The sequence below is a fragment of the Eutrema salsugineum genome, unplaced genomic scaffold (genome assembly GCF_000478725.1).
Source record: "Eutrema salsugineum unplaced genomic scaffold, Eutsalg1_0 scaffold_9, whole genome shotgun sequence".
Taxonomy (NCBI): domain Eukaryota; kingdom Viridiplantae; phylum Streptophyta; class Magnoliopsida; order Brassicales; family Brassicaceae; genus Eutrema; species Eutrema salsugineum.
Window position 1 is genome coordinate 11,252,374 of NW_006256342.1, and position 18,872 is coordinate 11,271,245.

At 40.8% G+C, this 18,872-nt stretch overlaps 1 pseudogene; it reads right to left on the bottom strand.

Annotated features, from left to right (window-relative positions):
* Window positions 1-377: 377 nt before the first annotated feature.
* On the bottom strand, window positions 378-10,106 carry LOC112085986 (annotated as a pseudogene).
* Between the last annotated feature and the right edge of the window lie 8,766 nt (window positions 10,107-18,872).

Consider the following 18,872-nt stretch of genomic DNA (forward strand, 5'->3'; position numbering starts at 1 on the left):
AAATAGCTATAACACAATAATACAAGGGTTTTTCTTTATTATTTATTAAAGATGAAATATATAATTACAGACACAAACAACAATGAACATAAAATAAATAAATAAACAATAACAACAATGAACATGCTGAAGAAAAACAAAAGACAGAAAATCTGAAAAAGACATTTGTCTTAAAGATAAATACCACCTCTTTTCTTAATACATTACAAAAAAACTTAAAAAAAAAAAATTCCTCTGTTTTAAATCTTGACTTTCTTTCTCATTCAGCTGATTTATTTTTAATTAGAAAAGTTATTATCTGTTTTGACGTTTGGTGTTAGATCAGAACATGTTAACACTGCTGCGATTAACGCTGAGTGACCTTTCGAGAATTTGTTTTATGATTTCATTATCTTCATCTCCTCTTTTGTGCATATATATATTTTCTTCACCATGTTGCAAAACTCGCTGCATACAAAATCATCCATTCTCATTAAAAATATTTCCAAGATTTAAGAGAGAGATAGAGAAAGAGAGAGTAATAACATATGGACATGGATCATCTCCAACAAGCATCATATCTCCCTCATCATCAGTGAAAACTATTCCCATTGATTGCGTGTACGCAGCTCATCTTTGAGATGAAAGAGTTTCTCCAGTTCGTTGATATCAACTGATTGTATCCATCAAGAATAGTTAAATCCACAGTTCTTCCTATGGCTACATCTTGCATCTAAACTTGTTCAATCACCATATCAAGAACATGTGAACTAACCATAGTCTATTTTTTTTTTCCGACAAACAATTTCATTAATATCATATTGGGGTTGTAAAGTCAATATACAAAACTTCCGGAAAACAAATTATTACATATACAAATATATGCGTGTCATATGTTAAGAAAAGAATAACATGAAAAGTGAATTTGACGAGGCCTTCCGAAGTAAAGTCTTACTCGCTAACGAATGATTAAATTCATTATTTTCCTTCTCTGTATTCTTTCTTTTCTTGATGCAAATTGTGTGTTTGGCTATCAACTCTTTGCAAAAAACTCTTAATTACACACAGCATGATAAAACACAATACTTCTGTTGTTTGAAGTTCTGTTTCTACAATTAGATACCTAGGCTTCTGTATCCAAGTCCTTCTATCAGGGTTTAGCTTTGACTTTGTCCCCCCCCCCCCCTTAGTAATACATATTCGTGTCTTGGCCTCTGTATTCTCTTTGCGCCGATACAATCCTGAAAATATATTCTTTCTTCTTCCATAACCTCCATTGGTAACATGTAACGCCAACATTCATATATCTCTTCCGCTATATCCATCTGGCTTATACAATCATCATACTGAAGGTTTTTCATTTCTTCACCAACTCCGAGGATAATATGAAGCAAAATTGTAATCAGATTTTCTTCAATAACACACCGTGTAGGTTTTGAAATGGATTTTAATGTTGTAGTGATCGAATCAAATATGGGCTACAGATCTGTCGTTGTTTTTGAGGATAGGTATTTGATAGGGTCAATTTCGATCAGATTCAAGAGCAATCTGAGTATAATCGTCCTAATCCGCAAAATCACATCATCTACACCGATCAAAGATATGTCTGGATCCCATATTTGAACGGTTACAAAGATGAACCAACATAAACTCTTTTGGAGGATCCCTAACGGACTGAAGCCGACACTAAATCTCCTGGCTAGTCGCTGGATTATGGTTTGAGGAACACTAACCCGAAGAGAGAAATTAAAACAGAGACATTGAAGATGAATCACCAAAGATATCTCCTTGGTAATCAACATTTTGGAGTTTATTTAGAAGAGAAAATCTAGTAACAAGAGAAACAAGAGTACAGCTGGCTTCAGCCGGAGATTGTGGCAGAAAACGGTTTTGTTTTTACAGACCTGTAGAATCCCCTTGTCGAGAGAGATAAAGCGTTTCATTATCGCACCATAGTCAACTTAATATATATTTTTTTAAAATATGTATGTTTCTTGTATAAAAGTAATTAGAGTAAAAATTACGGATTCTATATATATATATATATACAAAATAATTTTGTTTCTTCTTTTAATAACAAAAATCTTCAATTATACCTATGTTCACTAATGTTTTAGTTGTACAAAAAAAATGATGATTATTTTACATATATACCTTGATACGGTTTTGATGTGGGTTAGGGTTAGTGGGTCACAAAGAAGTTTTAAATTTATAAAACCCTAAAATATTGCAAGTGCACAGTCGTGCGGTGTAGTACTTCATGTGACGTTCCACAGGGAGGATGTCTAATCTGCAGATACTTCAAACTGGGATAAGTAAGCGAAATAATAACTTAAGGGGTTTTGGTTTGGTTTTGGTTTTTAGGGGAAAAGAAAAGACAAAATAAAACTAGACCTAATGTTTTACTAATTCGACTAAAGACTAAAAATAAAATAAGGTTGAGTTGCTAAGGACAATCTACAAGAGGCTCGATTCAAACTAGGGTTCTGAACTCATAGGGGGCGACGCAGACTTCCCCTGTTTACCCTAATCGATATCTAAGTATCTTCCGACTAGTCTCAGGTAGAATATCTTAATCTGTTTCTAGGATCTGCATGAAGCTAGAATAGGCACTTATATGGCTAACAAACTCTCGTCATCTTAACCAACTAATCACTTAAACTCAACAAGTAGGTTTCATCTCTTGCCGCGAGTAAGATCATGCATTACTAATGGAATTCGTTTTTGCTCACATCTTCTCTATGGGTAGCTTTCGTCTTCTACAGCGACTATATTCTTCTGAAGCTATTTCTGGCAATCTGATACATCACTCTCGTGGCTCTGATCAATCATAGATTCAGAGATTATTTCATGACTCTAACCTCATGCATTAGATTCAACTTAGAAGAGATGAGATCTAGAATATGGTTGAGAAAAACTAGAAATCCCTATCGAACATATATGTCCCTTCGATGGGTCCTTAAAACTCAACTACGAAACTATTCTAACATGATGCAGGAATAGATAAACAAGTATGAAAGATGCATATACTGAAAATAGTATAGTATAGATAGATGAAAAAGAAAAGAAGGAGATATGTCAAAGGTTCAAGGGAAGAATCCCTCTCTCCTTTGGCTAACCCTAAGAAACAAAGTTTGGTGGCTCAAAAACTCATTACAGGAGCACACACCCGATTAGAGCTCCTAAAAAATGTATTTATAGGTCCTAAGGTCTTCTAAGCCTTCTTTAGGGCTTCTGCAAAGAGAAATGACAAAATGGGTTTGATGTTGGGCCTTGGGGCCGAGTTATGCTGCACCACGGGTGAGAGTCTTCCGGGACTGGTGAAATGATGGTTCACCGCGGGTGAGAAGTGTGGGACGCGGCCAGAAGGTGTTTTGCCGCGGATCAGCTGAAGTTCAGACTGGTTGATAGGACAACTTGATCTTCATGTATCTTTTGATTGCACCGTTGGATTGTCCTGAAGTAAAGTGCTATGGAAAGTCAGCTGGATCCTTTGGAAAGTCTTCAAATTCGAGCTGGATCAGATGGTGAGAAGATCTTCATTTGAGACTGAACTTTTGACGGTTTGACTCTGAGCTAAAAATATGGATTTTCTCTATTTTGTCATGTTTTTCTATAAGTTTCCTGAAAAGAGTCTTGAAACTACAAATATAGAAAACAGTAATAAAATCTCCTAAAACTAATTAAAATCTTTGAAAAAGCATTTGAAATCAATAGTGAAAATGGGTACAAATACGGTGTTATCCGGTTTCTAGTAGACTTTTTTTGGATTTCTTTTGGCAATGTACGGGTTTGGATTTGGTCACAATTGTTTTCCTCAGAGATTTTGAAAAACTATCCCATTGGATCTTTGGATTTGGTATGAGTAAATCTCTCCCATAGGATCTTCAATTTCTTTTGGAGACATCAGATCAATTCCAAACAATCTGTAATTAGTAGTGGTTGCATCAGTTATCATCTTTTCTTTCATTGACATAACCATTTGGTCGTTATAGTTTGGTTTGGGCACAGTAGGGACTAAGTAGCTCATCACCCAACCAGATGGAATGTTCAAATCATATGTTGCGTCACAATAACTAAGCGGAGGAATACTCATCGGAAAGTTCATGCTTGATTGTCCAATTTCTTGGCCTTGAGTCAATGAAGGAGTCCACAGGTTTGAACCTATAAACAGAAATCAAATGAGAATGGTTTCATTATAAAGTTTTAACTTATTAAAAAATGTTGCTTTACCTGTTTTTTTAGCTTGGCGTGAATGTTTGTTTTTGAGCAAAGCTGACTGGTGAATGTTTGATGAAGATCTCATATGCTCGATTTCCCATGGTGAAACTTTATTAGGTCTTGGAACTAATGCAGGCTCATCCCATTGTACCTACAAAAACAGAGTTAGTAAATGTTATTTATTACTCTTTCAGAATGATATTCTAGTATAATGTTATAATAAGTAGTTTTAGGGAGTAAATTACTTCTAGACATCGCCATTTTGAATCCTGCTAATGAGAGGAGAAATTTTTTTTGCCAATTACTGTTCCAGAATACATTTTTCAATGAAAACAAAAAAAAATTAGTAAATCATATTTTAGAAATAAACATAAAGAAATAAATGTTCAAGTTATACCTTATAACTGTAACATAATAATCCTCAAACCGCATCGTGAATCTTGAACCTACATAGAACTCATTGTTCACTGCATCTACAACTTTATCGAAATTGATGACGAATTGCCTTGACCTGATATCATCATAGCAATAACAAATAACTATAATCATACTTGTTTAAGAAACTGATCCCATATTGTTTTCACTAAAATAACAAAGTGCTTTTTTATCTTGTTTCATTACCTTGGCTTACAAAATACAATAAACTTAAATTTGGTATTAATAGCATTCATTGCCGAAGCAGTTATTCCATGGTTCATACTCTCTTTTGAAATTATTGATAAAGGTATACTGTGTTGTTGATGAACTGCTCTTCTGATTCCAACTCGTGACTCTCTATTCTCTCCTCTAAAACAAGAAACATAGTTAACGTCCAAAATCCAAGAGAAAAAAAAGATTTTAAAGGAAATATATATATATATATATATAAAGAATATAAAAAAGTCACAAGTGATCAATCTTTGCAATGTCGCGAACACACTCCAACCAGTTGTGAAAATATGCCTCAACAGAGAACCTATTAAGTTGATTATTTGTAGATAAATGAAAGGTCAGTAATCACTATTCACAGAGTTTGATATAAAGAAAAAAATGATCACCTCGAAAGATATGTTTAAATCTCCATTCACAACCATGAAGATCTTTGGCTAGTGACGTGCCTATACTTATAGAGGCCTAAGGCAAACTTTATATCTTTGTATATTTTTTTTGTTTAAACATGTTTTTTAAAATAATTTTATATATCATTATAAGCTAAATTCTGTTTTAAAGTAAGAATTTATTCATTTATTCTATTTTACGTGTGTATTAGTTTAATGATATAGGTCTATAGATGTAAAAGTGTATGATATTTTCTAAAATCCTCAAATTTTAATCATACAATCTACTTATAATGGTTAAAACCACACATAAAAGTTAGCTCAACCTACTAAATCAAACTACTTGTTACAAAAATGTGGCCCTTAATTTTAGAAATTTTGTTAGTGGCCTAGGCAAATGCCTTTTTTGAACAAGGGAAAGCACAGCTCTAAACTTTCATAACTATTTCTTGATTTGATATTGGCTGAGACATATCCTAAATAAAAATTCAATACAAAAAGTCATATGGAAGCTTACATTTTGAGAAACTAAGTTGTAATCTTAGGTTGAGAAACTAAGTTATTTTTTTAGGTTGAGACACTAAGTGAAAATATCAATGGAGGAAGACATTCAACGACATGTCTCCTTATTATAGAGAATCCACTGTGTGATAGTATCAGAAGTAGTTAAAGCTTTTATGAAAGAATTAACTTTTCTCCTTTCTTGATTGACATTAAGAATAGGGATTTCAATTTCCTGATAATTTTAAATTCAAAAAAAAAAATCATTTAAAAGGAATTAGACAAAAAAAAAATACTATGAAAATTATAAGTAAAGTCTTTAAATTTGCCACTCTCAGTTGTATCTGGTAACAAAGAAATTTTTGCAAAAATCTCATCTGTCTCATTCTCTACCTAAAATCAAACAAAAAAGTAGTATTAATTATTTCTTTATAATGATACTCCCTCTGTTCTGAATTAATTGATGCTTTATGAGATTTTTTGGTGCTTAAATAAGTGATGTTCTCACAAATCTATGCAAAAGATAATATAAAATGACTTTATTTGCCTTGAACCCGAATATCCAGGAAAAAGCCGAATTTTTGATATTATTTTTACCAGTAAAAAAACTCCAAATTCAATTAAAGAAGGTTAGAAATGGTATCATGCATAATGCTAAAACATCACTTAATTAAAGAACAGAGGAAGTATAATTCAAACAAAAATTAATATTATTGATGGTTTAAGCCAATAACTCATGTGTATTCCCTGAAAAAGAAATATCAATATCAGAGAGGTATATTTTAAGTTGAATGCCAATAACATTGTATCCAGTTTTTGAAAGAGTATCAAAAATTGGTATAAAAAATATGTGCTTCAATCTGAAAATGCCATGCATAAAAAGTTTAACAAGCTTAAAACAGAATAAGAAAACATAAAACTTAGAAAGATAGATAATTAGAGAAAAATTCACATGTTCTGTGCCCTTGAGGAAAGTAATAAAGTTTTTCTCCAAATTTCAGAAGATCAAACAAAGGTCCAGCTAGGCCTGTCACACGGGTCAGAACCGCCCTGCTTGACCCGTTCTGCTGTGGATACAATTCATTTTTTTTCTTTAAAAAATTTACCCGTTAGACCCGCAAATTGTAAACACTAAACCCGTATCCGTCCGCATTAATCAAGCGGATCTGGCGGGTAACCTGCTATGAAAAAATCGATTTGCAGAGAGAGAGACGATTTGGAGAGAGAAGGAGTCGATTTGCAGAGAGGGTGAGAAATTTGCAAAGGGATAGAGCCGATTTGGAGAGTTATGAAGAGATTTGGAGTGAAAGAGAGAGACAGATAAATGATTTGTAGAAACAAGTATAACACAGAAAGTCGATATGATCTACATAGAAAGAGTTGAGAAAAACAAATAAGAGGAAAAGATGAAAGTGGCCGCCAACCGCGTAGAAGAGTGGAAAAGTAAAAAATTAATTAGGGAATTTAGGGTTTGAAACCAGCGACATTATCTTGATCAAAAAAAAAAATAATTAAAACGATACAGTTTTACATATATACGGGTACCCACAAATCCGCTTCAACAAATAATTAAATTCGCGCCCGCCCCGCCATATACAATTGACCCGACCCGTTTTACCCACTTTGTTGATATTTTAAATTTTGCTAACCCGCACCTGCTCTGTGGCGGGTCTAATGGGACGGGACCCGTGGTTATTGAACCAAATTGCGGGACTAGGTCCAGCAGATAGCTTTCACAACTCATCCTACATATAGTTCTCCACTATTAAATAAAAAAGGAAAACATAATCATTAGTAAATAATATCTATTATATAAATACTCAGTTGAGTCTCACAAACTTGATACATAAGTTTTTCTCTTGAAAACACATAATTTGCCACATCAGCCATTAAAAAAAAACTCCCAAATCAACAAAATCATAAAATATATTATGAAATCTTCATTAATTCATCCTCGTCATACTTTGATCAGAAATTTATACCTCTTAAAATACATGAACACTATTATTATGGTTCCAAAGCGTTGCTAATGATGTCGTCGTATAATCTCCATCACTTTTCTACACTAGGGATATTTAAAGAGAATGAAAGATCTCTAATCCAAAGAAGACGTAAGTTACCCACTTCTCCCTTTAAATCACAGATGCGAAGTTAAGAAGACATAACTTTGACCCATAAATGAAGCTTTCGATTTCAATTTTGCCACCGTATAGAGGCTGAGGAAAATAGCAGCATCTAAGAAGTGTAAGAATTGCTTCTTCTTTTTTTTGCTGATCGATGTTGAATCAGAAAAGTTTCTATGACTCTCATCCGGATGAGATCCCACCGCATAACAATCAGACGCAGCAATTTCCAAACATACAACAATCTAAGACCAGGTAAATGTATCTACTTTTCCTAGCCTTTAGGCTCATTCTCGAGTCGACCATGGTTCGTGACATCTACGACTACTTTTGTAAGTCCAACTTTCATTCATGAAAATACACATTGATTGGATGGTTGGATGAAAGCGACTCGGATTTTTGGTTTGTTGTTCCATTTTCTTTGCTAAATTTCCTGATTCACATGATACAGATTCATATTATATTCAAATTATCTATCTTTGCTACCCTATTGATTTCATTTACAATTACAATAGCTTTCTGTACAGAAGCTCTGTTCACCATTTTTGATGGTGTCACTATTGTTCATTGGATTAAAAAGTATAGATATGATATGAAAATATCAAAATATATAAACAATTAAAACTTTGTTATATATATAATCAACTATGCCTCATACCACGTGCATGCATAATCATGAGATATAGACAAAAAAAAATCTAGAAAATTTGGAGAGAAACGCTCCCTTCTATGGCCTTCATGGCATTGGTTTCGTTAGCTTTGTATCAACTGTAACTTATAGATTTTTATTTGAGATTGTTCCCTTTATGCGTCCTTCTGATGCACCATGTCCTTAATTTGAATCTCGATTTTACATTTTTATGGTTTCAAAATATGAAATGAAAGATCTTGAAGAAAGGGCATTCTGCCAGTTTTCAGATCAAGAATACGCTGTTCAAATTTATTTTATGGATGACTTTTTTTTTAACTTAATAGTTGACAAAAGAGAAGGAGAAACCCACTAAAAACGCATGTGCAACAAAATAGATATGTAGGAAAGAGTCAGCAGTAAATGGTTTCACTTACTCACAAAAGTCAAATTCTGACTCACAAAAGTCAGCAGTAAATGGTGGTAGCAGTAATGACAATAAAGTGGATATATTAGACGAGAAGTGGATTTAGGAAGTTAGTGGTTAAAAATAGAATTAGATTTGGTTAAAGATATAATCAAGACTGAGAATAGAATAAGTAAAGATGGGGGCACTCATCAAAACGAGAGGAAATGAGTCCGAAAAGTTTTAGATCGCTTAAATTGATTGTTTACATTGTTATATTCTATGAAAAAGAATGTGGTGGTGCATATCACACCTTATTACGTGACATGCAAAGATAATATTGCATGTTATAACAACATCACAATACTTTTCTAAACTTTGCTAAGAACTGAATCAAAAGCAAATATAGAGAAAACGGTTATCTCAAGTGAATATGATAATTGAAATTGATCATATTAGTACCAAATATAGAGGGTGTGATGTTGATCCTTGAGATTACTAAGTATGTTTAACAGTTGATGAGAACGATTAGAGATGATTTCGGGATGAGATTTCCGTATAATAAGAATGATTTAGCTCGGGGAGGAAGAAAAAAGTTCAGCTCGGAAATGTAAGAAGTGTTTGCAAGGAGAGAACAACTGGTGTTTCGAACTAAGTCTGGAGAAGGTCCAGTTCGGTGCTTTTATTATTGTTACAGCGAGCTCGGTAGAGAGACAAGTGTATTAAAATAGAGAGAGAGAGTAATAAATTTCGGATCCCTTCATAAATGATCTATGGGAAATATTTATAGCGGAAGCCGGGAGACGAGTTTCCTCAAAATCGGGGCGACGTGGCAGCTTCAGCGTGTCTCGCGGGTATGGTATCTCGAGCCGCGCGTCTTAACCACCCCGCGGCATGTGATGATGGTCCTTCGCCGAGCTACTTTCGTGCTTAGGCTACTGTAGACGAACTGCCCTTACACGTGTCAGCTTCTGCTCGGCTCCGCGCACTGTAGATCGGCGTCGTAATTATGACGATTTGGCGGGACCATGCTGACCGGACTCGTTGACTTTGGCTGGGTTTTCGTTGACTTGGTCTATGGGCTTTATTGTCCAAGATGGGCCTAGCTAATTGGGGGTGCTAAGCCCACCTCCAACAATAGCACCCCCTAGTTCGGTGTATGAGAGGTTGTCGAATGCGCCGAACTCGCGGTGTTGATTAGCTCGGCCCATCGCAGGTCGGTAGTAGGTGGGTTTTAGGGCAAACTTCCTGCGCTTTAGTATAGGCGGGAAACGGATCAAGATTTCCCGCGGAAAACCCCTGAACTTCCGCGCGTGGCCGGCACGCGGGGACATGAAGGGACATTTATTGCTGCTTTTTATTTTCACGCGTCTCGAGGATGGTACCTAAGCGGCGTCATCATTAGGGTTTTGCCAAGTGTCGATCATTCTCCTTCTGATTGATTATTTTTCCCTTCTTCTATTTAAATGCTCTTCCCCTTCATTCTTCTCACTTTTGCTTTCGCGTAGAAAACTGAAACGAAAAAGAAACTTCCCCTCTTTGCTCCTTCGATTTCATTCCTCTTCTTCTTCTCTTTTTCGTTTTAGATTCTTTTCTTTTCGTGATGGCGGACATCTTTGATAGGATTTCGGCTGAGTCTCAGACCGAATCTGGGTCTCGCGAGGAGCGTGACGAGATGCTTCCGGAAAGCTCTTCGCCGGCGCCGAGTTCTGAGCATACGGATTCCCCCTCTCCCGGGGAATATGAGGGGGATAATCTTCCGATCATCAACCTGGTTAAATGGAAGGCGCCCCAGACCGGGCCATCGAGGGGCGGTGGTCAGCGGCGAGGCGAGCGCGACGGTGGAGGCGATGATCTGAATTCGCAACCTCGGAAATCCAAGGTTTCGAAGACCACGGATTCCTTATGCGGATGGGGGATCAGCGACCTGGAGTAATTCAGAGTCCGTATCGGCGATGATTTCTGGATGCGGGTTTCCTTCTGATGTCGAGATCCGGATTCCCGCCGAGGATGATCGTCCTTGGTGTCCTCCGAGCGGGTTTGTATGCCTGTGCGAGGCTTATTTCACGAATTGCGGGCTGCCCTTTCCTCTTCCCGATCTGTTTGTCTCGTACTGTTGGAGGAGGGATTTGGCGTTCTCGCAGATCTGCCCGACGACAGTGCAGAATATGGTTGTATTGGTGACTCTGGGGTCGGAGGCCGGTGTCGATGTGACGCTCGATATTTTCGAGGATCTCACCAACCACAAGAACAACCCTGCCATCTCGGTTCTTATTATGCTTCCTTCAGGGCGGGGTTGAATATCACTTCGGACAAGCCGAGAAAGGTTGGCGATTGGGAACGGAGTTACTTTTATGTGCGGGCTAATGAAGCTGCTGGTCTCGTTCCGGGTTGGAATTACTGATCTGATTGGAATTTTTCTCCTGGTAAGTTTCCGAAGTGAACATTGTTGACCGGACTGGCGCCTTCTGTCTTTTCCTTATTTCGTGTGTTTTATTTTTATTTTTTTTTATTTTTTTAATAGGAGTATGTTGCAGGCTGCCCACGGCAATTTGCTTCAGCCGGTGCTACTTCGGCGAGGGCACCGCCGAGGCCGGTTGATCCACCGGCGTCGGAGGAGAAACGATCGAGGTAGGGCGCTGGGATCGCGCCGTCTTCAGCTCGGACGAGGCCGCTCGCCCCCCCCAACAGCATCTGTTAGAAGGTCGACGTCGGACGCTGTGGCGGGTGCGTCTTCGTCTGGGCCGAGACCGGGCACAGCGGCAGGAACCCCACGGTCGACGCCGGTTCCGTCAGCTCCGCTGTCGGCTCCATTGTCTATTCCAACTGCATCGTCACCAATGTCGACCCCTGCTCTGAGGCCTGGTAAGTGAGAAAAATGTAAATTGCGAGTCGATTGTGCCGTTGTTGTGGGGACTGATGTTGTATTCTCAGGTCACTCTCGATTTGTTATTCCTTCATACGCGGCTACCCTTCTTCCCACGCCGGCTGTTCCGAGCTCTGGTGGAACCGTTGATGACGAGGAGGCCGAGAACGTTCCCGCATTGAGGAGGAGGACGGCTGCCGAGAGGGAAAGGGAAGACTGTGTCGCTCCGGATGCGGCATCGAAGAGACGGAGGACAGGGGAGGCGGAAGCATCGATATCCGAGCAGGGGCCGACGCATCCTGGTGAAAGAGAATGCAGGGTCCCTGAATCTCAAGGAGCTGATCTTCCGATGAATAGAGGAGATCAGGGCGTCAAAGGAGCCGTGGCGGCCGACCTCGCGGCGGAAGATCGGGAGGGCGGTGTTAATGGTACTCAGGTAGATAATCTGCCTGAGAGCCAAGGAGGTAGGGACGATGCTGGTCCCGAGGGTGGGGATGCCGAGGTGGTGGGAAACGATAAAGACCTGCCTGGCGGGGGTAATAGTGAGATCGTTTCGCAACACCATGTGATACGAGCATGGACGAGGTGCGAACTGAGGGTCAGGCCGGAGAACTAGTTCAGGACGGAAATCAAGACCAATTGGCCGACCTTAGCGAAGTGGGGGTTCAGGATGGGAAGCCAGACGAGGTGGACGACCCAAGTGCGGATTTATCCGAGCTCGCTGGTCCAATAACGCGGTCCCGAGCCAAGAAGTTATCTATGACCGTTTAGAGGTTATGCACCGAGCTGAAGGCCAAGTTTACGGACGCTACACTAAACAACCGAGCTGTAACGCTTTTAACCTACTCGGATGGTGTACCTCTTTGATACTCTTTTTCCTTGCATCCGGGTTTATCCCACTGGGTTTACCGGATGGGGTTTTAATAAGGTTAAGGGGCCACATCTATCTTATCCGAAGTTAGTTATTAGCCGTTACGAGAAGCCAAAGGATCACTCGCGAAAGGAGCCGAAGGGACATTCAAAAGAAGCCGAGTGGTCATTCAACTTATTTAATGCTTTCATATAATTTTTCTTGTCTTTTGCACTTCTTCGCGACTCTATATAAAGAGCCAGACTCCTCTTGTACTTTTCATTCACTTTTCATCAATAAAATTGAGATTTCTCTTGTTCTTTCTGAGTTTTTCTTTCTTAGGTGGTTAGCCTTGAAAGTTTTATTTGGTTTATCGAATTCAATCCATAGGATTCGACCCAGCCTTTCATTTACATATTGTTTCGATTTCGTTCAAAGTAGTTTAGGGGCAATAAGATTTTCGAGATCAAGTCTCACGCCTGTTCATCCTTTACCCGCGAGATCTACACTTGGTGTTTTCCATTCCCTCGATCAGTTTCTGTTTCTCGCGAGCTGGGCCTAAGGACCTTCGAGATAACCTCTCACCCCTTAGCATCTCTCCGATCAAACCGACTTTGGCCGAGTTTATCAACCTCTACCAAACGAGCAAGTGCAAGTCCTACGGAAATCGTATCAAGTGGTATCAGAGCCCACTTGCTTGATCGGTAGTGTTTATCTATCTCTTTAACTTCCGCCTTTTCTCATCTCTTTTCTTCTGTTATTTCTCTTGTTAAAAAAAAAAAAAAGAATTCGAAAAGTCCAATTAAAAAAAAAAAAAAAAGAAGTTCAAAAGTCAAAAGAAAAAAGAGAAAACGTATTTCTTTTCTATCTATCTTTCCTTATTCTTCTCCTTTCAAACGCTTGATAATCCAAAGGAACCTAGAGGCAGTCATCGTGATTCGATTAATTCCTTTAGAACCGGAAGAAAATCTCTTGTGGGTTTGTGAGATTAATAAGAGAGTGAGTGAATCAAAGAGGGAAACACTAGTAAGGATTTTACTAACAAGTTTGTTCTGTTTTGCGAGGTACGTGCATGTCATCTGACTTTTCTTTGAGCGAGTGCGATTTCTACACATTCAGAGACGGTAACCACGTTCGCTGGTACACCCCCAAAGAAATGGAGGCCAAACTCAACCAGATCACCGAAATGGTGGAGCGTATGAGTCAAAGGATGGATCGGCTTGAAGTTCAGCCAAGGCAAGAGGAGGCCAACGATCAGAACCGCGAGGAGCAAATGCATATCCGCCGGGATCGAACTTTGAGCAAGAGATGGAAAATCCATTCTACGCGGATAACCACTCATCCGGTAGCAGCCGAGTCAGGCCGCAAGGCAACCGCGGTGCACACCGAGGCCGAGCTGGAGGAGACCGCGACCGAGGCAATATTTTCCCTGCCAGAAATTACCGACGTGAAGGAGGACGACCTCAGCAACCAGTCCATGAACGACGAGAAGCCGAACAGGCTCGAGGGCGTAATGACAACGACTTAGGAGGCATGAAACTACGGATTCCCCCTTTCTATGGGAAAAACGACCTAGATGCCTTCCTGGAATTGGAAAAAAAAGTGGATATCGTGTTCAATTGCCAGGATCTATCGGAGAGGAAGAAGATCAACTTGGCGGCTTCCGAGTTTAATGGCTATGCCATAGACTGGTGGGACCAGATCGTGACCTGTCGCCATCGCAATGGAGAGCAGCCGGTGGAAACTTGGGATGAGATGGCCACTCTCATGCGACAGCGGTTCGTGCCATCCCACTATCATCGGGAGTTACATACCAAGCTTCGGAGACTCACGCAAGGAACCAAATCCGTGGAGGATTACCATCAAGAAATGGAGCGCTTAATGCTCAAAGCCGACGTATTCGAGCCGGAGGACGCAACCATGGCCAGGTTTCTAAGTGGCTTGAACCGGGATTTGCAGGATCGTATGGAGTTACAAGAATATAACGACATGGCCGAGATGCTACACAAGGCCATTCGGGTGGAGCAACAACTCAAACGAAAGGGCACCAATCGATTTACCCCTGGATCTAGTTCGCGACCAACCTACCGAGACGACAAGGCAACTTACCCCTCGCGTTCTAACAACCAACCGAGGACGGACACCAGACCGAACCAGAACACAGGCAAGGCTGAGGTCAACTCGTCCAGGACGCGTGACATCGAATGCTTTAAGTGTCGGGAAAAGGGACACTATGCCAATAAATGCCCAAACCAGCGGGCAATGCTCTTGCTAGACACCGGAGAGATCGTATCCGATCACGAGGAGGAAACCGAGCCGGTCTATGACGAGGAAGAGACCGAGGAGCGAGCTGTATCTGGAGAATTACTTGTAGCTCGGCGCGTCTTAATAGCCCAAGAACGGATCAAGGAGGAAGATCAGAGGGAAAACTTGTTCCACACCCGGTGCTTGGTCCAAGGAAAGGTGTGCAGCTTGATAATCGACGGAGGGAGTTGCACCAACTTGGCCAGTACTAACATGGTCGACAAGCTGGGTTTGGAAACCCGTAAGCACCCTCACCCCTACAACTTACGGTGGCTCAACAACCAGAGGCAACTCAAGGTCACTAAGCAGGTCACCGTACCAATTACCATCGGACGATATGAGGACGAGGTCGTCTGCGATGTTCTACCGATGGAGGCCGGTCATTTACTTCTAGGACGGCCGTGGCAGTTCGACAAGAAGGCAATCCATGATGGTTTTTCAAACAAACATACCTTTGAGCACCAAGGTCGCAAGATTGTCCTAGCACCCTTGTCACCACACGAAGTCTATATTGATCAGGTCAAGCTGGAGCAAAACTCCAAAGGTAAAAATATTTTGAGCGAACCCCAAAATACTTCACTTCAAAAGAGAGAGTCTGAGAAAAACCTAGAAATGGCCTGTGAGGGAAATCCCGTGAGCAAAGAATCCTTTCTTGTGAGGCCTAGCGAAGTGAAATATGTCTTGACTACAAAGCAATCTTTTGTTCTACTCATCTTCAAAGACGCTTTGGCTAGCCATACTCACCCTGAGCCGGTCTTACCGAGCAGGATCTCTCGTGTTTTGCAGGAATTCGCCGATGTCTTTCCGGAAGACGACCCAGGTGGCTTACCACCCATCCGAGGAATTGAGCACCAAATCGACTTCGTAGCTGGAGCCACCCTTCCTAACCGACCAGCCTACCGTACTAATCCAGTCGAAACCAAGGAGCTTCAAAGACAGGTGGATGAGCTTCTGACCAAGGGATACATTCGTGAGAGTATGAGTCCATGTGCTGTGCCGGTGTTGCTCGTGCCTAAGAAGGATGGAACGTGGAGGATGTTTGTTGACTGCCGAGCCATCAACAACATAACGATAACGTTGTCTTCCTAGGTTTTGTGGTGAGTTCGCAGGGGATCCAGGTCGATGAAGAAAAGATCAAGGCAATCCGGGACTGGCCGCGCCCAAAGACTGTTAGCGAAATCCGGAGCTTCCATGGACTAGCTGGGTTTTACCGTCGTTTTGTCCGAGACTTCAGCACAATAACCGCACCTTTGACCGAGATCATTAAAAAGGAGGTCGGGTTTAAATGGGAGCAACCTCAGGAGGAAGCCTTTCAACTCTTGAAACACAGACTCACCCATGCTCCATTGCTGGTGCTACCTGACTTTCTCAAGACGTTTGAGATCGAGTGCGACGCCTCGGGAGTTGGAATTGGAGCCGTGCTGATGCAAGAGAAGAAACCTGTGGCTTTCTTCAGCGAGCCCTACAAACTTGGCAGTACTACTTGTGGCCAAAGGAGTTCATTATCCACACGGACCACCAGTCACTCAAGCACTTAAAGGGTCAACAGAAGCTTAACAAGAAGCACGCCCGATGGATGGATGATAGATAAGAGTTTTTAAGTCTCAGGGCTATCAATCCCCTTGTCAAAGTAGTACTAAGAGGTGTCAATCCAGACTTGTCAACGAGACACTAGTCTATGTTGTTTGTTTGTTTAAGTCAAGATAAAAAGGTGAAGGTTTTTCTAAGCTAAATAACAACGATTAAGCATGTAAGTAAGGTAAATGATGAGAATCAAACAAAGCAAAGATACAAATGATAACTAAGCGATTCAGATGATGATAATATGTAATAAAGCAAGAGACTTTAGATGAGATACTTGACTCGGGTGCTTCCAAGTTCAACTAGTGGGTTAATGAATCAAAACATCAAGCGGTTTCATTTAACTTTGAACTCAAGGCATGTTAATCTTCTCATGAAAGTATTAAGCATCTAAATTGATCCTCCTTCATACCAAAAATGTCTTTTGAGAAGCATCGAATCAATCAGCAATAAGAATCAGTTCAAAAATGTCACTTAAGAGAACAAACTATCACTCTCGCGATGAAAGACGCTTAAACCCTTAACCGAGTGGTTCAGACATTTCTACAAACACTTTTGATGCGAGATATGTCTCAGATCTGAACCTCAAGTGATGTGCTTGGATCCAGCCTAGAGATCTCGTCGGTTAAAGAATGAAACATGCAAGACATAGACACCTAAACCCACTAATCTACCTTGAAAGCACCCTAATCTACTCATCTAAAGCCGCTTAAACGACTACTCACTAATCATAACGAGCTCACTAAGTCCTTTGCAAGACGTGTAGCTGGTCATGATGAGGAGTTCAATGTTAGATGATAAAAGAAATAAAGAAAGAACAAGATTTCTCATGCAACAACAAGATATCGGATTAGAATCATCAAGTTTCACTAAAAAGGCAAGTTCTTCAAACTAAAAACAGGTAAGAGATAAGATGATTAGGTTTTTAGTCTCAAAATGTATATATAGCAAAGGTAAAGTGTCGCGGGTCAGCCCGGAACAAACCGGGTACTGAACCGCGATCTTGGGTTGATGGGTGAGTGCCACGGTGTGTCGGAGAGTGAAGCCGAGGTCTTCATGCCGAGGAGTGCACGTGAGTCCAGATCCAAATGAAGATCTCGTGAAGAACACGTCAAGAACATGCATGAACTCTAGTCTTTGATCCATCTTCACGTGTGTATTCTTGGGCAGCTTTGTTCTTGATTCTGGGTTTGTGACAATGGACCTCGGCATGAAATGCCGAGGCGCTTGGTAGTCGAGGGGTTTGATCGAACAGGGTCCGGCATGCACGCCGAGGTCATTGCACCGAGGTGCACGTTCAACACTTAGTCGTTTCCAACTTCATTTCTTACGTGTGCATGCCTTGATTCCAACGTGCCGAGGCGTTTGCACGAGGCCTAGTTCAGAATACTCCCAAAATATGAGCCTTGACTTGGCCGATGTCGAGGTTATGATGCCGAGCCCTGAGAAAACACTTAGCGTGTATCGCAACATATTTGGGCTCGTATTGACCCTGTCACCTTCCGGAAGCAGTAACTTTCATCCCACGACTCCAAATGCTCTGAGACCAGTTCCATAGTCAAGATGACTCAATAAGCTCGAACTTTGGTGAAGAAACCGTCGGAGCTTGGGAAGTGGAGGGCTTCCTGGATTTCACATCTTTGAACCGTATTGGAATCACCAGAAAATAAGCTTTTTAGACCGATGTGAACTCCGGAGACTTTATCTTTCAAACCACTGCTCCGAATTTAGCGATCCCAACTGTTCTGTAAGGGTTTTTCACAGATCTCAAACTTTGATGAAGACCGGGCAAGCTGATTTGGTCCAGAAAGGCTCCGTCCGCCGTGATCTTTGTGCTCCGCCGTTCGGTTCTCGGATGCGCGTAATGTTGGTGCATCTTCCGGAAGCTGTATTTTTCTCCCCACGGGTCCGAATTGGATGATTCCAATTGATCTGGGATCTTTGTTTGATTATCTCCAACTTTTCTGAAGACCCCGCCAACTGGTTTGGACCGGAAGGTTCCCCGGATTGCTGATCTTTGAAATGCGCGGACAAGGACAAATTTTGGTCGAGAAAAGCTTCCCGCGGTAAGGAAAATGGCCGAGGGCTGTGTACCGCGGTAAGCTTTTTGGTCGTAAAAGTTCCTTCGCCTCGGCCAAAAACTCAACCCGTGGTATTTGCACCTGATCTTCGACCCAGGTTGACTTTGGTCGATCGGTACGGATTTTGGTCGGTGCTGAGCGATCGGTAAGCTTTTTGGTCGAGGTTGAACGATCGGTAAGGATTTTGGCCGGTAATGAGCGATCGGTAAGGATTTTGACCGAGTTTTCTGTCCGTCCGGTACGCGATTTGGCCGAGAAATCCCTCCAAGCGGTTTTCACCATTTTTGACCCTTTT